The following is a 24,180-nucleotide window of genomic DNA, read 5'->3' as shown; positions in this document are numbered from 1 at the left end:
TTAGAAAATGATAAGTGGACACATGACTCATTTTAGCCAGATTTTAGCCCGGACGTCCTTCAGATTGATCACTGAAACATAGGTAAAGACAAATGTCAGAAAAGATAGTAAATTGGACTGGATATTCTGAAGCATCATCTTGCTAGGTGCAAATAGAGGCTACATTTATTAAAAGAAACAGAATTTTTATAATTGATGAGCTCACCAGAAGAATAAGGAAAATTCCAAAGATGGAGCAAACAATTTTTTTTTTAAATGAGGAGCACAAACTGGAGTTGAGGCCCATGAGGAATACATGAACAAGGAAGGCAGAGCTGACCAATAGACAAATGCTGGTACCAATCCTGAGATGAAGAAATCAATCTTGGGTTGTCAGTAAAATTGGAGAGCTGATTTGGAGTGTTCTGTAGTAATTTAGGACCTTCCAGGAGACTAAAGTTATCCAAAATTAGTTGAATTCTTGACATCCAGTAGAAGCAAATGCAATCTTCTCTACAGGAAGCCATCTCCAATTCACTTGAGTATTCAGATGGAATTAATTCAGTAAAGTGAACCTAAATCATGTCCCTATGAACAAGATCAAAAAGATTTAAAAACCCAACGGAAGTAGACTCAGAAACTTTAATATCACAGTACTAGTTACAGTGTACTAAGTAGCTATGAAATATTTCTTAAAATATCATACACACACAGCCCAAATTAAAAAGGAACAAAAAACTACCAAAGATGATGAACTGTATTTGAAAAAACTCATGAAATTTTAATAAATCAAATTATAATTGATTTTTAAAAAGTTAATGATGAATACTCCTATTAATGATGGGGAAGTGAATTGATTACATAAACCCCTCCATGAGTAGCAGTTATAAAAACTTTTAAAATTTTTAAATCAATGTAAAGATACTGAAAAACATCTAAAAGTGGACAGATGAAAAAAGAGAATTTCTCTCAAACATTGCAGGCATTTGTATTAAAATTTAGAACAACAAAGGATGCAGACTATCACTGCTTCTTTTAGCATTTTACCACAGGTCTCATCTATCTAATAACTTTAAAAACAGAAATAAAAATAAAAGGTATAAGTACTGATGAGAAAGAAAAATAATAATTTTAGATAGATAATTAGAGGTAATAAAAGTAAAGCAATGAATCTCAATATAATATCAACTTTTTAAAAGCTACAACACTTCCATACCCTGACAACAGACAGAAAAACTAAATTTAAAAATCAGAGTTCAGACTTCCTTGTCAGATCAAAATAGCATAACAAGGATCAGATACCCACTTCCTGCCCCATGTGAAACAACCAAAAAATGGACAAATGATATAAAATGACAGTGTTGAAGACACTGAACAGAGTAATCACTGAGAATTGGAAAACAAGACAAGACTTTCAATTGTCCCAGCCTCCTGTCTTGAGAGAGTTTTCAGGTCACAACACAGAGAGGGTATAGCAGACAGACCCTATGATGACTTCAAATGATTCCTGGCTCCTGGTGTTCACACCTTTGTAGAACTCCTCCACTTGAGTGTGAGTGGGATCTGTGACCTACTTCTAACCAATAGAACATGGCATGGGTGACAGAATGTCACTCCAGTGATTTATATGGCTGCACAAAGACTTGCTTTTCCTCTCCTTCAAGGAGCAAATTTCTATTTTGTGAATTGCCTATGAACAGGGCTAACATGGCAGAGAACTGCAGGTGGCCTCTAGCCAACATCCAGGAAAAAGTCAAAACCCTTAGTAACAGTCACAAAGAAACAAATTCTGTCAACATCCTGAGGGTTCAGATCTTTCCCTAGTCAAGCCTCTGATTAGACTTAAGCTAGCATTACAGGCTGGTGAAACCCTAAAGCAGAGAACATACAGTTAAGCTATGTCTACACTCCTTGCCCACACTAATCTTGAGATAATAAATCTATGCTGTTTTAAGTTGCTAAGTTTGTGGTAATTTGTTATGCAGCGTTAAAAAAAACTAACATTTATGGAAACCAGGTAGAACTGGCAGACTCCCTGATTTGAGAAGATAGAGCTGGGATTCTGGAGATACAAAGGTGGCTAAGAGTTCACATAACAGTCTGAGAGATGAGACAGCTACATGGAGAGAGAAATCCAGACACCTACAGAGAGTCCCCGTTGAGTCTTCAATTGAATACTGGTCACCACATGCATGTGGTGAAGCCCCCTGAGGTGACAAAAAGGACCAGTCAAGAATATTACAGGAGATAGTATCCTGCACTCACCACAGACCATAAAAACTAAGAGAGCCTATGATTCGTGGGGTATTGGGTAGAGTTCACAGAAGAGCCTTGCCTCGCTAGTGGGAAATAATTGGTTCCAGACTAAAAACTTATCAAGTATGCCTACTAGATATTAAAAGCAAGACCTGAAGGATCAAATTGTCTCCAAGTAACTTAAATGCATCCCATAAGAAAGCTCAAGAATATTTACAGGAGTACGAAAATGTTCAGCACATAAGAAGGTCAAAACCAGATGTCTGGCATCCAATAAAAAATTATTAAACATGAAAATTAGCAAGAAAATATGACCAATGGTGAAGAGATAAATCAATGAATAAATACCAGCCCAGACTGACAAAAGCATTAGAATTATCGGCCAAAGACATTAACACAGTTATTAAAATGGTATGCTATATGTTAAAACAGTTAAGTAGTAAGATGGAAGACATGAAAAAGATCCAAATTTAACCTCTAGAGATAAAAACCACCATAAAAGATATAAGAAATACATTGAATAGGGCTAGCAAAACATTAGGCTGAAAAAGAAAAGATTAGTGATCATCTAAATAGATGCATAAAAGGCTTTCGATAAAATTCAAAAATCCCTTCATGTTAAAAACTCTCAATAAACTAGGTATTGAAGAAACATACCTCCAAAATAGTAAGAGCTATCTATGACAAACCCACAGCCAACATACTGAATGGGCAAAACCTGAAAGTATTCCCTTTGAAAACTGGCACAAGACAAGGATGTCCTCTCTCACCACTCCCATTCCACATAGTATTAAAAGTCCTGGCCAGAGCAATCAGACAAGAGAGAGAAATAAAAGAAAGCAACAAAAGAGAGTTTGTTTCTCTCTTCCAAATGAGAAGAGAGAAATTTACACTATCCTTGTTTGCAGAAAACAGGAGCCTATATCTAAAAAATCCCATAGTCTCAGCACAAAAGCACCTTCAGCTAATAAAGAACTTCAGCAAAGCCTCAGGATACAAAATCAATGTACAAAAGTCACTAGCATTCCTATTTACCAACACCAGTCACGTCAAAAGCTAAATCAGGAATGCAATCCCATTCACAACTGCCTCAAAAATAATAAATATTTAGGAACACGGCTAACTAGGGAGGTGAAAGATCTCTATAATGAGAACTACAAAACACTGCTTAAAGAAATCAGAGATGACACAAACAAATGAAAAAACATTCTATGCTCATGGATAAGAGGAATCAATATCGTTTAAATGACCATACTGCCCAATGCAATTTATAAATTCAATCCTATTCCTATCAAACTACCGATGACATTCTTCACAGAACTAGAAAAAATACTATTTTAAAATTCATACAGAATCAAAACAGACTTAATAGCCAAGGTGATCCCAAGCAAAAAGAACAAAGTTGGAGGCATCATGCTACCTACCTTCAAACTATACTACAGAGCTACAGTAATCAAAATAGCATGGTACTGGCACAAAAACAGACACATAGCCAATGGAACAGAATAGAGAGGCCAAAAATAAGGCCACACACGTACAACCATCTGCCAAAAATAAACAATGGGGAAAGGACTCCCTATTCAATAAATGGTGCTAGAATAATTGTCTAATCAGGCTAGCCATATGCAGAAGATTGAAGCTGAACCCCTTCCTTACACCATATACAAAAATCAACTCAAGATGAATTAAAGACTTAAATGTAAAACCCAAAAACTATAAAAACCCTGGAAAACAACCTGGACAATATTATTCTGGACATAGGAACTGGCAAAAATTTCATGATGAAGATGCCAAAAGCAATTGCAACAAAAGCAAAAATTGACAAATAGAATTCAATTAAGGAGCTTCTGCACAGCAAAAGAAACTATCAACAAAGTAAACAGACAACCTACAGAATGGGAGAAAATTTTTACAAATTATGCACCTGACAAAGAAAGCTCTAATATCCAGCATCTGTAAGAAACTTAAGCAAATTTATAAGAAAAAAAGACAACCCCATTAAAAAGTGGGCAAAGGACATGAATAGACACTTTTCAAAACAAGACATACATGTGACCAGTAAGTATATGAAAAAAAGCTCAATATCACTGATCTTTAGAGAAATACAAAATAAAACTACAATGAGATACCATCACGCATCAGTCCAAATGGCTATTACTAAAAAGTCAAAAATAACAAATGCTGGCAAGGTTGCAGAGAAAAGGGAACACTGATACATTGTTGGTGAGAGTGTAAATTAGTTCAACCATTGTGGAAAGCAGTGTGGCAATTCCTCAAAGAGCTCAAAACAGAACTACCACTCAACCCAGCAATCCCATTGCTGGGTATATACTCAAAGGAAAATAAATCATTCTATCATAAAGACACACATGCATATGGATGTTCATTGCAGCACTATTCACAATAGCAAAGACATGGAATCAACCTAAATGCCCATCAATGGTAGACTGGATAAAGAAAATGTGGTACATATACGCTATGGAATACTACACAGCCATAAAATGAATGAGATCATGTCTTTTGCAGGAGCATGAATGGAACTGGAGTCCATTATCCTCAGCAAACTAACACAGGAACAGAAAACCAAATACCACAAGTTCTCCTATGGGCACTAAATGATGAGAACACATGGACACAAAGAGAAGAACAACAGTCACTGGGGCCTACTTGAGGGTGGAGGATGGAAGGAGGAAAAGGAGCAGAAAAAACAACTATTGGGTACTAGGCTTAGTATCTGGGTGACAAAACAATCTGTAAAACAAACCCTTGTGACATGAGTTTACCTATATAACAAACCTGCATGTTTACCCCGACCCTAGAAATTTTAAAAAAAGATTAATGAACTTGAAGACACAGCAATAGAAATGTCCCAACATAGAAAACACACACACACACACAAAAAGAATAATAGTCACTTTCAAAGAACATAGCTTCGATTAGCTCTGGGACAACCTCAAGTGGAATGTGTATGTAACTGGATTCACTAAAAATAAAAGGGGGTCAGGACAGAAAAAATATTGGAATCAATAATGGCCAAAAGTTTTCCAAATTTTATGAAAACTGTAAGCACACAACCCAAGAAGTTCAATGAACCCCAAGCAAATAAAACATCTACACGAAGGAACATTATAATCAGGTTGATCAAAATGAATCATAAAAGGACAATCCTTAAAGCCACTAGAGGAAAAAAACATGTTATGACCAGAGACACAAAGGTAAGGATGACAACAGATTTTTCTGAAGAATTAATGTGACAGAGAGGACAGTGAAACAACATTTACAAAGTACAATCGTGTGTCACTTAACAATGGGGATATATTCTGAGAAGTGCACCATTAAGCTACTTCATCATTGTGTGAACATCATAGAGTGTACTTACACAAACCAAAATGGTACAGCCTACTACACACCTAGGCTATATGATATGGCCTATTGCTCCTAGACTACAAACCTGTATAGCATGTTACTGTAGTGAACACTGTAGGCAACTGTAACACATTGGTAAGTATTTGTGTATCTAAACATATCTAAACACAGAAAAAAATACAGTAAAAATAGAGTGTTAACTTTTATGGGACCAACATTGCATATGTGGTCTGTCGTTGACCAAAACATCATTATGTGACACATGACTGTATTAGAAGAAAAATTGTCAAATTAGAATTATTTTTCAAAATTACCTGTCAAAAATGAAGGCAAAATAAAAACTTTTCCAGACATTCAGTAGCTCAGTTTGTTGCCAGCAGACCTGAACTACAAAAAAAAAGTTAAAAAGGGAGAATGATATCAGAGAAAAATACTGATGTGTTCAAAGGAATTAAGATCATCAAAAATGGTAACCTCATGAGTAAATATGTAAGGTATTTTTCTTATTAATTAAATACCTTTAAAATATTATTGACTGCTTAAACAAAAATACTAACAATATAGATTGAGGTCTGTAATATATGTAAAAGTAAAACATGTGACAACAATAGGACAAAAAATCAGGAGAGGAAAAAAGAAATGATACTATTATAAAATGTTTATGCTCTATGTAAAGTGATATATCACTTGAAGGTGAACTGAGGTAAGTGGAGGCTCTATACTATAAACTCAAAGTCAACAAATAAAATAACAAAACAAGGAGTTATAGATAATAAGCCAACAGACAGAGAAAAAATGGAATTTTTTAAAAGTTCAATTAATATAAATGAAGGCAGTAAAACGGGAAACAAAGAACAAATGAGACAAATTTTTAAAACAGTAAGATGATAGATTTAAATCTAAAGAAGTCAATAATCTAAATATTAAATACATGATCTACATATTCTCAGTTAAAAGGCAGCGACTGTCAGAGTGGGTTTAAAAAACAAAGCTTATCTATATTTTGCCTACATGAATCTTGCAATAAATATAAAGACAGCTGGCTTAAGCAGAAAAGGATGAAAAAAGGTATTATATGATGAGACTAATCAAAAGATACTTGGAAGGACAATATTAATATCAGACAAAGTGGACTTCAAAGGAAAAAATATTACCAGGAATGAAGGACATTCTACAATGATAAAGCCATCAATTCATCAAGAGGACATAACAATCTAAAACTTTTATGTGTGTAATAACAGAATTCTAAAACACATGAAGTAAAAATGGACAGAATTGCAATAATAAAAAGAAAAACTGACAAACATGGTCAGAAATTTTAATGCCCCTCTCAATAATTAATAGTATGGAAGACAGGTATGGAAATAATAATAATAATAGTACGAGTAGACAAAAAAATCTGTAAAGATAGAGCAGATTTGAACACCATTGTATTAGTCATTGTATTAGTTTCCTATGGCTGCTGCAAGAAATTTATACAAGCTTAGTGTCTTAATACAACCCATTTATTCTCTCACAGTTCTAGAAATCAAAAGTCCAAAATCAGTTTCTTGGGGCTGAAATCAAGGTGCTGGTAGGGCCCTACTTCTCCAAAATCTCTAGGGAAATTATTTTTTTGCCTTTTCCAGCTTTTAGAGCTGCTCATGGCCCCTACCTTAATCTTCAAAGCCAGCAGCACAGCATCTTACTTCAGTCCTCACATTGCCCTCTTTTTCTGTGGTTTCCCTGTGCTTTTCTCTTACAATTTATATTTAGAGTCCATCTGGACAATTAAAAATAATCTCTTTATCTCAAGATACTTAACTCAATTACATCTGCAATATCCCTTTTTGACATATAAGGTAACGTCCACAGGTATGTCCTGGGCAATAAGATATGGATATCTTTGGGGGCATTATTCGGTGTGCCAACATTGTCAACCAACTTGACCTAATTGACATTTATAGAACATTCCACTTAATAACAGCAGAATACACATTTTCAAGTCCAATACACTTAGTTTCCTGTTGCTACTGTTACCATAAATTTAGTAGCTTAAAACAATAAACATTTATTATCTTACAATTTTGGAACTTAGAGGTTCAAAATGAGTCTCAAGGTGTTGGTAAGGATGAGTTCTTTTCTGGAGGCTGTACTGAAGAATCAATTTCCTTGCCTTTTGCAGCTTCTAGAGATCACCTACATTCCTTGGCTCATGGCCCACTTCCATCTTCAAAGCCAATGACGGTAGATTGAGTCCTTCCATTTTGATTACATCAGGCCATTTTGATTACACTGGGGGTACCCAGACAATCCAAAATACTCTATTTTAAAGGCAGCTAATTAGCAACCTTTTCCCCCCAGATTACTCCAGCAGTAAAACCAAGCCTCCAGCTTCTGCCTGGAAGGGGCTTATCTATACATTGAGCACCCCAACTTGTACAGCTCCCACTTGAGGGACTAGCACCTAAATCACTTATCTCTAGGAACTGACATGACTTGGCATTTACAAGTCCCACCAGACCACAGAGAACAAAGAATTGATTTGATTATAAATGGGAATGGGAACACTTGTAGTGGCTATTTCCCCTGGCTCGGCAGAGAGCAAGAAGGGAAAACACCCAGTTTCCAGTTTCTCCCTGGAAGGGGTTCAACTGTGCACCTAGCATCTCAACTTTCACAGCTGCTTTCCAGGGTTAGGACTTTAATTATCCTGCATCTTGGAGCTGATGGGGCAGGCAAAAAGTAGTTCTCTGGGCACCTGAATGGAACTATAGGCACTTCCCACAAATCCTCTTCTCGGCTTGATCTAGAGATAGTACCAAGCCTCCATCTGACTCACCTGTCTCTGACAGCTGATGGGAATCAATATTCATTAGGCCCCTGGGGGAAACAAAGAGCAGACCGGTGGGTTGAAAGAGTGTACAGTCTGAATTAGAGTGCAGGAATCTGACACAGATGGTCTCCATGCCGTATTCCAGAACAAGGGCAGAAAAACTTCAGTTCCAAGCTTCTCCCTGAAGAGAAAAAGAAAACTGGGCCACACATCTAGCACCACAAATTTTCCAGCTTCTTCTCAAAGTATTGACTTCTTTTTCAGTTATCTCAGGGCACTAATAGAATCTGGAACACATTAATCCCCCATGAGGGATACAGACAGTGCTTTGGACAAGCACAAAGGTTTGGGAGGCACCCAGAATCACTGGCCAGACTGATTTGTGTGGTTTATTCCTACACGAAACTGGAGAGGTGGCTGTTTTATCTAATTCACAGAAACCAACACAGAATCACGGAAAATGAAGAAACAGGAAAATATGTTTCAAACAACAACAATGACAACAACACAAGATAAAACTCCAGAAGTCAAGCTAATAAAATGGTAACAAGTCATTTACCCAGCAGAGAATTCAAAATAATGGTCTTAAAAATATTCACTGAGGTCAGGAGAGCAAGGCATAAACAAAGTTTTTTCAATACACAGATAAAAAAATATTTAAACGTACCAAAGAGAAGTGATACAGCTTAAGAATACAATGCCTGAACTGGAAAATTCAACAAAGGAGTTCAGCAGCATACTAAACCAAGCAGAAGAATCAGTGAACTTGAAGACAGACCATTGGAAATCATCCAGTCAGAGGAGTAAAAAGAAATAAGAATGAAAGAGTGAAGATACCTTGAGAGATTTATGGGACACCATAAAGCTGACCAATGTATACATTATTAGAGACCCAAAAGAAGAGAAAAAAGAAAGTGAAAGAAAGTATTCAGTTTGTGCAAAAGTAATTGCAGGTTTTGCAATACATCTACAAAAAAACGCAATTACTCTTGCACCAACCTAATATATTCGAAGAGATAATAGCTAAAAGCATCCCAAGCCTGGGGGAGTAAATAGAAACCCAGATCCAGGAATCCCAAAGGATACCAAATAAGGTGAATCCAAAAAGACCCATTATAATTAAATTGTCAGAAGTTAAACACAGAGAATTTTGAAATCAGAAAGAGAAAAGCAACTTACTACATACAAGGGAATCTTCCTAAGACTATTAGCAGATTTTTCAGCAGTAATCTTGCAGGCCAGAAGTGCATGGAATGATATATTCAGGGTGCTGGGAGTGGGGAACTGCCAATCAAGAATACTGTATCAAGTACATCTAACCTTAAAAAATGAAAAAGAGATTAAGACTTTCTCAGAAAAACAAAAACTCAGGGAGTTTATTACTGCTAGACCTACCTTACAAGAAATGCTAAAGAGAGCTCTTCAAGTTTAATTAAAAGGGTACTAAACAGCAACACACATGCATAAGAAGAAATGAAGCTCACTGGTAAAGGTAAATATAGACAAAAACAGAATATTGCATTACTATAATAGAGGTGGTAAATCACTTTTAATTCTACTATAAAAGCTAAAAGACAAAAATATTAAAAAGTCTATAAATTATATTAATAGATACATAATACAAATAGATGTACATTGTTACATCAACAGAATATAATGTGGATGGAAGAGAGATCAAAGCAGTTATTGTATGCAAATGAAGTTATTATCAGCTCAAAATAGACTGTTACAACTATAAGACGTTTTATGCAAGCTCCTTGGTAGCCACAAATAAAATACCTACAGAAGTTACACAAAAGAAAAACAAAAAGAAATCAAAACCAATTAATTAAAAATGAAAAGAGAAAAAGAGAGCAGAGATAAAAATGGGACAAAAGACCTGTAAGACAAAGAGAAAAGAGTTAATAAAATGGTAATAATAAATCCCTCCTTATCAGTAATAATTTTAAACGTAAATGAGCTAAACTTCCCAATAAAATGATATAGAGTCATTAAATGGATAAAAAAATCAAGATCAAACTATCTGCTGTCAACAAGAAATTCACTTTAGATTTAAGGACACACAGAGGCTGAAAGGAAAGGGATAAGAAAGGATATTTCATACAAATGGTAACCAAAGGACAGCAGGAATGGCTCTGCTTATATAAGATAAAGCAGAATTTTGGTTAAAAAAAAAAACTGTCTTTAGATACAAAAAAGATCATTACATAATGGTAAAGGAGTCAATTTAACAGAAACATATAACAATAGTAAATATAAATGCGTCCAACATCAGAGCATCTAAGTATATAAAGCAAATATTGACAGATTGGAAAGGAGAGCTTGACAGCAATACAATAATAGTAGAAGACTTCAATATCCTACTTTCAATAGTGAATAGGACATCCAGACATAAAATCAACAAAGAAATAATGGAACTGAACTACACTATAGGCCAAATGGACCTAATAGACTTATATAGAACTTTTTATCCAACAGCAGAATATATATTCTTCTCAATCATACATGGAATATTCTCCAAAATAGATCACATTTCAGGTCACAAAGCAAATCTTAACAAATTTAAGAAGATTGAAATCATTCCAGGTATATTATCCAACCACAATAGAATGAAGTTAGAAATCAATAACAGCTGGAAAAAGGGAAAATTCACAAATACATGAAAACTAACACACTCTTGAATAGCCACTGGGTAAAAGAAGAAATCAAAGAAATTTTAAAACTATCTTGAGAAAAGCAAAAATGAAAATATAATTTATCAAAAGTTACAGGATACAGCAAAAGGAGTACCAAGAGGGAAATTTATAGCAACATGGATGCATCTGAAGACCATTATCTTAAGCAAACTAACACAGGAACAGAAAACCAAATACCATATGTTCTCACTTATAATGGGAGCTAAACATTGAATACACATGGACACAAAAATGGGAACAATAGACACTGGGGATTACTTGAGTGGGGAGGGTGGGAAGGAGGAGAGATTGGAAGGCTACCTATTGGGTACTGTGCTCACTACCTTGATGATGAGATCATTCATATACCAAGCCTCAGTGACACACACTGTACTCATGTAAAAAACTTGTACATATACCCCCTCAACCCAAAATAAAACTAGAAAAAAAGAAGAGCAATCTCAAATAAGCAACATAACTTTACACCTCAAATTACTACAATGACAACAAATTGATAGGGATAGCATTGAATCTATAAATTACTTTGAGCAGTATGGCCATTTTCACACTAAACAAAAAGAACAAAACTGGAGGCACCATGCTACCTGACTTCAAACTATACTACAAGGCTACAGTAAACAAAACAGCATAGTAGTGGTACCAAAATAGATAAATAGACAAATGGAACAGAACAGAGGCCTCAGAAATAACACTACATATCTACAACTATCTGATCTTTGACAATCCTGACAAAAACAAGAAATGGGGAAAGGATTCCCTATTTAATAAATGGTGTTGGGAAAACTGACTAGCCATATGCAGAAAACTGAAATTGGACCCCTTCCTTATACCTTATACAAAAATTAACTCAAGATGGATTAAAGACTTAAACGTCAAACCCAAAACCATAAAAACCCTAGAAGAAAACCTACACAATATCATTCAGTACGTAGGCATGGGCAAAGACTTCATGACTAAAACATCAAAAGCAATGGCAACAAAAGCCAAAATTGACAAATGGGATCTAATTAAACTAAACAGTGTCTGCACAGCAAAAGAAACTATTATCAGAGTGAACAGACAACCTACAGAATGGGAGAAAAATTTTGCAATCTATCCATCTGACAAAGCTAATATCCAGAATCCACAAAGAACTTAAATGAATTTACAAGAAAAACCTCATCAAAAAGTGAGCAAATGATATGAACAGACACTTTCCACAAAAAAAGACATTTATGCAGCCAACAAACATATGAAGAAAAGCTCATCATCACTGGTCATTAGAGAAATGCAAATCAAAACCACAATGAGATACCATCCCACACCAGTTAGAATGGCAAACATTAAAAAGTCAGGAAACGACAGATGTTGGACAGGATGTGAAGAAACAGTAACACTTTTACACTGATGGTAGGAGTGTAAATTAGTTCAACCACTGTGGAAGACAGTGTGATGATTCCTCAAGGATCTAGAACCAGAAACACCATTTGACCCAGCAATCCCATTGCTGGGTATATACCCAAAGAATTATAAATCATTCTACTATAAAAATACATGCACACACATGTTTATTGTGGCACTGTTCACAAGAGCAAAGACTTGGAACCAACCCAAATGCCCATCAATGATAAAATGGATAAAGGAAATGTGGCCCATATACACCATGGAATACTATGCAGTCATAAAAAGGATAAGTTCATGTTCTTTGTAGGGACATGGATGAAGCTGGAAACCATCATTCTCAGCAAACTAACACAAGAACAGAAAACCAAACACCACATGTTCTCACTCATAAGTGGGAGCTGAACAATGAGAACACATGGACACAGGGAGGAGAACATCACACACTGGGGCCCTTCGTGGGGTGGGAGGTTAGGGGAGGGATAGCATTAGCAGAAATACCTAATGTAGATGACGGATTGATGGGTGCAGCAAATCACCATGGCACGTGTATACTTATGTGACAAACCTGCACGTTCTGCACATGTATCCCAGAACTTGAAGCATAATTTTAAAAAATTTAAAAAAGAAAAAAGAAAAAAAGAACAAATAAAACCCAAAGGTGGCAGAAGGAAGAAAATAATGAAGATCAGAATGGAAATAAATCAAAGAGAAAACAGACAAACCATAGAAAAATAACCCAAAATTAAGAGTTGGTTTTTCAAAAATAAATAAAGTCAATAAACCTCTAGTTAGACTGAAAAAAAGAGAAGACTTAAATAAAAAATATCAGAAATGAAACAGAAGACATTACAACAGATGCCTAGGAAATTAAAAGAATCATAAAGGACTACTTGAAAAATTATATGTCAACAAACTGGATAACCTAGAAGAAGTGTATAAATTCCTAGAAATACACAACCTACAAAGATTGAATCAAGAAGAAATAGAAATCCTAAACAGATCAGTAACACATGAGATTGAAGCAGTAATAAAAATCCTCCCAACAAAGAAAAATCCAGGACCAAACAACTTCAAAGCTAAATTTTACTAAACATTCCAAAAATAATTAATACCAACGATTTTTAAACTCTTCCAAAAACAGAATTAGAGATTAGACTTCCAAACTCATTTTACGAGACCAGCATAACCCTGATGTCAAAGCCATGCAAAAGTACAAGGAAAGAAAACTACAAGCTAATATCTCTGGTGAACACAGATGCAAAAATCCTCAATAAAATATTAGCAAACCAAATTCAACAACACATCAAAAAGATTATACACCATTACCAAGTAGGATTTATCCCTGGAATGCAAGGTTTGTTTAACGTATGCAAATCAATGTGTTATACCACATTAAGAAAACGAAAGATGAAGACCACATGATCACCTCAATAGACACAGAAAAAAGAACATTTGACAAAGTTAAACATCCTTTTGTGATAAAAACCCTCAACAAAATAGTCATAGAATAAAATTTCCCAGACACAATAAAGGCCACTTATTTAAAGCTCACAGATAACATTATAATCAGTGGAGAAAAACTGAAAGGTTTTCCTCTAAGATCAGGTACAAGTCAAAGTTGCTCACTCTCACCACTTCTATTCAACATAGCACAGGAAGTACTAACAAGAGCAATCATACAAGAAAAAGAAATAAAAGGCAATCCAGTCAGAAACGAAAAGGTAAAATGATCCCTGTTTGCAGGTGATGTAATCTTATGTGTAGAAAACTATATAAACACTCCACAAAAAAAAAAAAAAAAAACTGTTGGAAATGACAAGTGAATTCAGTAAAGTTGCAGGATACAAAATCAACCCATAAAATTCAGTTGCATTTCTTTACCACAATAACAATCTATGCAGAATGGAAATAATGAAATAATCCCATTTTGACAGCATCAAAAAGAATGAACAATGAATAAATTTAACCAAGGAGGTGATAGATCTGTACACTAAAAACTGTAAAACATTGACAAAAGTAACTGAAGAATATACAAATAAATGGAAAGATAGCCATGTATATGGTTTGGAAGAATTAACATTTCTAAAATGTCCATACTAACCAAAGTAATATATACATTCAATATAATCCATATCAAAATTCCAATGGCCTTTTCCAGAAATAAAACAATTGGATGTACCTATAATCCTCTGTATGTATGTAACTACAAAAGACTGAACAGCCAAAGCAATCTTTAGGAAGAAGAGCAACGTTGGAGGTATCACATTATATTACAAGGCTATAGTAATCAAAACAGTATGATACTAACATAAAACAGATACATACACCAATAGAACAGAATAGAGAGCCCAAAAAGAAATCCATTCATGTATTATCAACTAAATTTTAACCTGGGTGCCAAGAAGACAGAATGGGAAAAGAATAGTCTCTTAAATAATGTTGGGAAAACTGGATGTCCACATGCAGAAGAATGAAATTAAAAACTTTAACATAAGGCCCGAAACCATAAAACTCTTACAAACAAAAACACAGAGAAAAAGCTCCTTGATATTGGCCTTGGCAATGATTTTTTGAATATGACACCAAAAGGTTAGGCAACAAAAGGAAAAATAAAAAAATGGGACTATATCAAACTAAAAAGAACTTTTGCACAGCAAAGGAATCAATCAATAAAACAAAAAGGCAACCTAAAGATTGGGAGAAAACATTTGCAAACCATGTATCTGATAAGGCATTAATTTCCAAAGTATATAAGGAACTCACACAACTCAATAACAAGAAAACAAATAATCTGATTTTTTAAATGAGCAAATGACCTGAATAGATACTTTTCCAAAGAAGGCATATAAAAGGCCAATAGGTATATTAAAAGGTACCCAATATCACTAACTATCAGGGAAGTGCAAATCAAAACCATCATGAGATACCACCTCACACCTGATGTCCACTATCAAAAAGACAATAGATAACAAGTGATGGGGAGGGTGTGGAGAAAAAGGAAGACTTGTACACTGTTGATGGGACTGTAAATTGGTACAGTGGTTATGGAAAACAGAGTGAAAGTTCCTCAAAAGAATTAAAAATAGAACTACCATATGGTTCAGAAATTCCTCTTCCGAGTATATATCCAAAGGAAAACTGACCATGTTAATCGCAGCATTATTCACAATAGCCAAGATTTGGAAACAACCTAAATGTATGTCAGTGGAGAAGCTGATAACCATGTCTTATCTGCTCATCCACTCATGTCCTCTTAGAATATTATTCTGCCTTCAAAAAGAGAGGTTCTGCCATTTGCAACAACATGGATGAAACTGGAAGACATATGCTAAATGAAATAACCCAATTATCCAGATACAGAAAGAAAAATGGTGCATGATGTCACGTATATGTGGAATCTAAAAAAGTTGAATATATGGAAGCAGAGAGTAGAACAGTGGTTACCAAGGGCAGTTATTATAGTTAATAATAGTGTATTATATCCTGGAAATTTGCTAACAGAGTAGATCTCAGGTGCTCCTACCCTTTAAAAAAGGTAACTATGTGAAGAGAGACACATTTGTTAACTTGTAATCATTTCACTATGTATATGTATATCAAAACATCATGTTGTACCTCTTAAATATATACCATTGTTATTTTTTAAAAATGGGAAAACAATAGAGAAAATCAATGAAACCAAAATTGATCATTTGAGATTAATAAAACTGATCAACCTCTGGCCAGACCAATCAGGAGAAAAGAAAAAACACAAATTACGAATATCAGAAATGAGAAAGAGGACATCACTACAAGCTCTACACATGTTAAAATGTAACAGAATATTATGAACAACTTTCTGCCAGTAAATTTGACTATGTAGATGAAATGTGCAACTTCCTTGAAAGAAATAAATTTCCAAAGCTCAATCAAAAAGAAATAACCCAAATAGTCCTGTATCTATGAAAGACACTTGATTTATAGTTACAAACCTTTCTACAAAAAAAAAAAAAAAAAACGCTCCACACACAGATAGCTTCACTGCTAAATTCTATGAAATCTTTTAGGAAGATATACCAACTCTATAAAAACTGTTGTAGAAAATTGAAAAGGAAGGAAAACCTCCCAGCTGCTCACCTGAGATTAGCATAGGCCTCCTCTGCTAGACAACGTGAAGAAGGGGTTTTCACTAAGGAACTACCAACATGTAGCATGCTTTAAATGATAATGAATGAACTACCTGGAAATAAATAGTGAAAAATGACATAAAAAGACCTGAGCGTTCATCTTTTCTTTGCCACTAAATTTAAGGGCCAACTGGCACAGGCCGTTTAACTTTCAGCCATAATGTAATCATCTCTAATATTAATCTGTTAAATTATATGAGTGATATTCAAATATTAAGAGAGTATAGAGGAGAAATGTATACTCATTTCAAAGGTTCCATAGTTTGATAATGTCTGTTCAACCTTACGATTTTCTGTTTCAAAGATACCCACCACTTTTTTTTGCAGTTCAAAAGAAAACAGTTAAGACCTAATTTTTTAATGCCCTGATAAAAATTCACAGAAGATAGAGACTCCCTTGAAAAGCAAAGCACAATCCCTGAGAGTGTAAAGCTTTGTATATCAGAGACATGAATTTATTTTTTAAAAAAATAAGTTTGTGAAAAACCAACTAGATGTTTCCCTAAGCAGTTTTCAATTCTCCCACTCTTTTACCTAATTGTCCGCAGCACCTCTGCCTCTTGCCTCTTCTCAGATGTCCCATCCCTACAGAGGTCAGAAGGGAGGTTGAGGTAGCTGAAGCTGTGGGTTTCCTGAAGAGAATATAGGACTTATGACCCCAGGTGGCTTCCTATTGGATGGCTCCTGAAACATTTCCAATGCTTCTGTATGGAAAACCTTCATGGGACATCTTCCTTCCATGGCAGGTTTAATTTTAGTTTTCACCATGCCAACTGATTCAACATCTGCTGTCTTCCTCCAGACCAAATGGGAAATGGAGTCAGCCCAGGGGAGAATCTACAACCATCCTACAACACAAAATAGTTGGGGCCCAGATACATTTGTAATTTTTTGACACAAGGTTATTAAGCCTGGCATTAAGCCTATCAAGGTTATGATGCCTCTACTGAGTTGGAAAGTTCCCCTCCTCCTCTATTTTATAAGAGATGCATAAAGCTGGAGTAATTTCTCCCTAAGTGTTGGACCAAATTCATCAGCAAAGCGATCTGAATCTAGACTTTTCTTGGTGAGGAAACTTTTAATTACAAATTCAATTTTTAAACTAAATATATAAAGCTGTTCTTATTTTTTATTTCCTCATGCTTATTTTGTAAGTATCCTTGTAAAGGAATTAGTTGATTATATTAAAATTATTGAATTTCTTTGGACAAACTCATAAAATCTTCTTATTATCCCTTAAATACATACAGGAACTATAGTAATTTTCCTCTTTGAATTCTGGTATTAAAAATTCAGACTTGGAGGTCTGATGGCCGAATAGGAGCAGCTCCAGCCTCCAGCTCCCAGCCTGAGTGACACAGAAGACGGGTGATTTCTGCATTTTCAACTGAGTTACCAGGTTCATCTCACTGGGGCACGTTAGACAGTCGGTGCTGGTCAGTGGGTGCAGCCCAACCAGTGAGAGCTGAAGCAGGGCGAGGCAAATGGCACACCAGGAGATTATATCCTACACCAAGCCTGGAGGGTCCCACGCCCACGGAGCCTCCCTCATTGCTAGCAGAGCAGTCTGAGATCTAACTGCAAGGTGGCAGCGATGCTGGGGGAGGGGCGCCCACCATTGCGGAGGCTTAAGTAGGTAAACAAAGATGCCTGGATGCTCGAATTGGGTGGAGCCCACTGCAGCTCAAAGAGGCCTGCCTGACTCTATAGACTCCACCTCTGGGGACAGGGCATATCTGAACAAAAAGCAGCAGAAACCTCTGCAGATGTAAATGTCCCTCTCTGACAGCTTTGAAGAGAGCAGTGGTTCTCCCAGCACAGAGGTTGAGATCTGAGAATGGACAGAATGCCTGCTCAAGTGGGTCTCTGACCCCTGAGTAGTGTAACTGGGAGACATCCTCCACTAGTTGCAGACCAATACCTCACACCTCACACGGCGGGGTACACCTCTGAGACAAAGCTTCCAGAGCAAGAATCAGACAGTGAGGCTTGCTGTTCAGCAATATTCTATCCTCTGCAGCCTCTGATGCTGATTCCCAGGCAAACAGGGTCTGGAGTAGACCTCAAGCAAACTCCAACAGACCTGCAGCTGAGGGTCCTGACTGTTAGAAGGAAAACTAACAAATAGAAAGGACACCCACACCAAAACCCCATCGGTACATCACCATCATCAAAGACCAAAGGCAGATAAAACCACAAAGATGGGGAAAAAGCAGTGCAGAAAAGCTGGAAATTCAAAAAATCACAGTGCATCTCCCCTCTAAAGGAATGCGGCTCATCACCAGCAATGGAACAAAGCTGGACGGAGAATGACTTTGACGAGTTGAGAGAAGAAGGCTTCAGTCGATCAAACTTCTCAGAGCTAAAGGAGGAACTATGTACCCAGCACAAAGAAACTAAAAACCTTGAAAAAAGAATGGATGAATGGATAACTAGAATAATCAATGCAGAGAAGACCATAAACGAACTGATAGAGATGAAAATCATGACACGAGAACCACATGACAAATGCACAAGCTTCAGTAACTGACTCAATCAACTGGAAGAAAGAGTATCAGTGATTGAAGATCAAATGAATGAAATGAAGTGAGAAGAGAACTGTAGAGAAAACAGAGTAAAAAGAAATGAACAAAGCCTCCAAGAAATATGGGATTATGTGAAAAGACCAAATCTACGTCTGATTGATGTGCCTGAAAGTGAGGGGGAAAATGGAACCAAGTTGGAAAACACTCTGTAGGATATCATCCAGGAGAACTTCCCCAACCTAGTAAGGCAGGCCAACATTCACATTCAGGAAATACAGAGAACGCCACAAAGATACTCCTTGAGAAGAGCAACTCCAAGACACATAATTGTCAGATTCACCAAAGTTGACTTGAAGGAAAAAATGTTAAGGGCAGCCAGAGAGAAAGGTCAGGTTACCCAAAAAGGGAAGCCCATCAGACTAGCAGCAGATCTCTCAGCAGAAACTCTATAAACCAGACGAAAGTGGGGGCCAATATTCAACATTCTTAAAGAAAAGAATTTTCAACCCAGAATTTCATATCCAGCCAAACTATGTTTCATAAGTGAAGGAGAAATAAAATCCTTTACAGACAAGCAAATGCTTAGAGATTTTGTCACCACCTGGCCTGCTCTACAAGAGATACTGAAGGAAGCACTAAACATGGAAAGGAACAACTGGTACCAGCCATTGCAAAAACATGCCAAAATGTTAAGACCATTGATGCTAGGAAGAAACTACATCAACTAATGAGCAAAATAAACAGCTAATGTCACAATGACAGGATCAAGTTCACACATAACAATATTAAGCTTAAATATACATGGACTAAATGGTCTAATTAAAAGATACAGACTGGCAAATTGGATAAAGGGTCAAGACCCATCAGTTTGCTGTATACAGGAGACCTATCTCACAGCAGAGACACACATAGGCTCAAAATAAAGGGATGGAGGAAGTTCTACCAAGCAAATGGAAAACAAAAAAAAAGCAGGGGTTGCAATCCTATTCTCTGACAAAACAGACTTTAAATCATCAAAGATCAAAAGAGACAAAGAAGGCCATTACATAATGGTAAAGGGATCAATTCATCAGGAAGAGCTAACTATCCTAAATATATATGCACCCAATACAGGAGCACCCAGATTCATAAAGCAAGTCCTTAGAGACTTACAAAGAGACCTAGACTCCCATACAATAATAATGGGAGACTTTAACACCCCACTGTCAACATTAGACAGATCAATGAAACAGAAAGTTAACAAGCATATCCAGGAATTGAACTCAACTCCGCAGCAAGCGGACCTAATAGACATCTACAGAACTCTCCACTCCAAATCAACAGAATATACATTCTTCTCAGCACCACATCGCACTTATTCCAAAATTGACCACATAGTTGGAAGCAAAGCACTCCTCAGCAAATGTAAAAGAACAGATATTATAACAAACTGTCTCTCAGACCACAGTGCAATCAAACTAGAACTCAGGACTAAGAAACTCTATCAAAACCGCTCAACTACATGGAAACAGAACAACCTGCTCCTGAATGACTACTGGGTACACAACGAAATGAAGGCAGAAATAAAGATGTTCTTTGAAACCAATGAGAACAAAGATACAACATACCACAATCTCTGGGACACATTTAAAGCAGTGTGTAGAGGGAAATTTATAGCACTAAATGCCCACAAGAGAAAGCAGGAAAGATCTAAAATTGACACCCTAACATCACAATTAAAAGAACTAGAGAAGCAAGAGCAAACACATTCAAAAGCTAGCAGAAGGCAAAAATAACTAAGATCAGAGCAGAACTGAAGGAGATAGAGACACAAAAAACCTCCAAAAAATCAATGAATCCAGGAGCTGGCTTTTTGAAAAGATCAACAAAATTGATAGACTGCTAGCAAGACTGATAAAGAAGAAAAGAGAGAAGAATCAAATAGACACAATAAAAAACGATAAAGGGGATATCACCACAGACCCCACAGAAATACAAACTACCATCAGAGCATACTATAAACACCTCTATGCAAATAAACTAGAAAACCTAGAAGAAATGGATAATTTCCTGGATGCTTACACTCTCCCAAGACTAAACCAGGAAGAAGTTGAATCCCTGAATAGACCAATAGCAGGCTCTGAAACTCAGTCAATAATTAATAGCCTACCAACCAAAAACAGTCCAGGACCAGACGGATTCCCAGCCGAATTCTACCAGAGGTACAAGGCAGAGTTGGTACCATTCCTTCTGAAACTGTTCCAATCAATAGAAAAAGAGGGAATCCTCCCTAACTCATTTTATGAGGCCAACATCATCCTGATACCAAAGCCTGGCAGAAACACAACAAAAAAAGAGAATTTTAGACCAATATCCCTGATGAACATCGATGCAAAAATCCTCAATAAAATACTGGCAAACCGAATCCAGCAGCACATCAAAAAGCTTATCCACCATGATCAAGTGGGCTTCACCCCTGGGATGCAAGGCTGGCACAACATATGCAAATCAATAAATCTAATCCAGCATATAAACAGAACCAAAGACAAAAACCACATGATTATCTCAATAGATGCAGAAAAGGCTTTTGACAAAATTCAACAGCCCTTCATGCTAAAAACTCTCAATACATTTGGTATTGATGGAACGTATCTCAAAATAATAAGAGCTATTTATGATAAACCCACAGCCAATATCATACTGAATAGGCAAAAACTGGAAGCATTCCCTTTGAAAACTGGCACAAGACAGGGATGCCCTCTCTCACCACTCCTATTCAATATAGTGTTGGAAGTTCTGGCTAGGGCAATCAGGCAAGAGAAAGAAATAAATGGTATTCAGTTAGGAAAAGAAGAAGTCAAATTGTCCGTTTGCAGATGACATGATTGTATATTTATAAAACCCCGTCATCTCAGCCCAAAGTCTCCTTAAGCTGATAAGCACCTTCAGCAAAGTCTCAGGATACAAAATCAATGTGCAAAAATCACAAGCATTCTTATACACCAGTAACAGACAAATAGAGAGCCAAATCATGGATGTACTCCCATTCACAATAGCTATGAAGAGAATAAAATACCTAGGAATCCAACTTACAAGGGATGTAAAGGACCTCTTCAAGGAGAACTACAAATCACTGCTCACCGAAATAAAAGAGGACACAAACAAATGGAAGAACATTCCATGCTCATGGATAGGAAGAATCAATATCGTGAAAATGACCATACTGCCCAAGGTTATTTATAGATTCAATGCCATCCCCATTAAGCTACAAATGACTTTCTTCACAGAATTGGAAAAAACTGCTCTAAAGTTCATATGCAACCAAAAAAGACCCCGCATTGCCAAGACAATCCAAAGCCAAAAGAACAAAGCTGGAGGCATCATGCTCCCTGACTTCAAACCATACTAAAAGGCTACAGTAACCAAAACAGCATGGTACTGGTACCAAAACAGAGATATAGGCCAATGGAACAGAACAGAGTCCTCAGAAATAATACCACACATCTACAGTTATCTGATCTTTGACAAACCTGACAAAAACAAGAAATAGGGAAAGGATTCCCTAGTTAATAAATGGTGCTGGGAAAACTGGCTAGCCATAAGTAGAAAGCTGAAACTGGATCCTTTCATTACTCCTTATGTGAAAATAATTCAAGATGGATTAGAGACTTAAATGTTAGACCTAAAACCATAAAAACCCTAGAAGAAAACCTAGGAAATACCATTCAGGACATAGGCATGGGCAACGACTTCATGTCTAAAACACCAAAAGCAATGCCAACAAAAGCCAAAATTGATAAATGAGATCTAATTAAACTAAAGAGCTTCTGCACAGCAAAAGAAACTACCATCAGAGTCAACAGGCAGCCTACAGAATGGGAGAAAATCTTTGCAATCTACTCATCTGACAAAGGGCTAATATCCAGAACCTACAAAGAACTTGATCAAATTTACAAGAAAAAAACAACCCCATCAAAAAGTGGGCAAAGGATATGAACAGACACTTCTCAAAAGAAGACATTCATACAGCCAACAGACACATGAAAAAATGCTCATCATCACTCACCATCAGAGAAATGCAAATCAAAACCACAATGAGATACTACCTCACACCAGTTAGAATGGTAATGATTAAAAAGTCAGGAAACAACAGGTGCTGGAGAGGATGTGGAGAAATAAGAACACTTTTACACTGTTGGTGGGACTGTAAACTAGTTCAACCATTGTGGAAAACAGTGTGGCGATTCCTCAAGGATCTAGAACTAGAAATACCATTTGACCCAGCCATCCCATTACTGGGTATATACCCAAAGGATTATAAATCATGCTGCTATAAAGACACATGCACAAATATGTTTATTGCAGTACTATTCACAATAGCAAAGACTTGGAATCAACCCAGTGTCCAACAGTGACAGACTGGATTAAGAAAATGTGGCATGTATACACCATGGAATACTATGCAGCCATAAAAAAGGATGAATTCGTGTCCTTTGTAGGGACATGGCTGCAGCTGGAAACCATCATTCTCAGAATATCGCAAGAACAGAAAACCAAACACTGCATGTTCTCACTCATAGGTGGAAATTGAACAATGAGATCACTTGGACACAGGAAGGGGAACATCACACACTGGGGCCTATTGTGAGGAGGGGCGAAGGGGGAGGGATAGCATTAGGAGATATACCTAATGTAAATGACGAGTTAATGGGTGCAGCATACCAACATGGCACATGTATACATATGTAACAAACCTGCACATTGTGCACATGTACCCTAGAACTTAAAGTATAATGAAAGAAAGAAAGAAAGAAAGAAAGAAAGAAAGAAAGAAAGAAAGAAAGAAAGAAAGAAAGAAAGAAAGAAAGAAAGAAAGAAAGAAAGAAAGAAAGAAAAGCATCCAATCTCTGGCCATCAAATATATGTTATTTTTTTTTAAATAAATGTTTTCATCAAAAAAAAAACCTCAGACTTCATCTCTTTTCTTCTTGATCAACCTAACTAGAAGTTTATCT

General features: G+C 36.3%; 1 long non-coding RNA gene across 1 annotated transcript; it reads right to left on the bottom strand.

The window, feature by feature from the left end:
- Positions 1–3: 3 nt before the first annotated feature.
- LOC139362687 (uncharacterized) lies at positions 4–8,961 on the bottom strand. Its single transcript, XR_011621855.1, has 3 exons — positions 8,423–8,961; positions 206–567; positions 4–71 (listed from the first exon to the last, which is right to left on the bottom strand). It is a non-coding gene; the product is annotated as an uncharacterized lncRNA (long non-coding RNA).
- Between the last annotated feature and the right edge of the window lie 15,219 nt (positions 8,962–24,180).

The sequence above is a fragment of the Macaca nemestrina genome, chromosome 4, assembly GCF_043159975.1.
Source record: "Macaca nemestrina isolate mMacNem1 chromosome 4, mMacNem.hap1, whole genome shotgun sequence".
Classification (NCBI taxonomy): Eukaryota; Metazoa; Chordata; class Mammalia; order Primates; family Cercopithecidae; genus Macaca; species Macaca nemestrina.
This window is presented reverse-complemented; position numbering and strand designations above follow the sequence as displayed.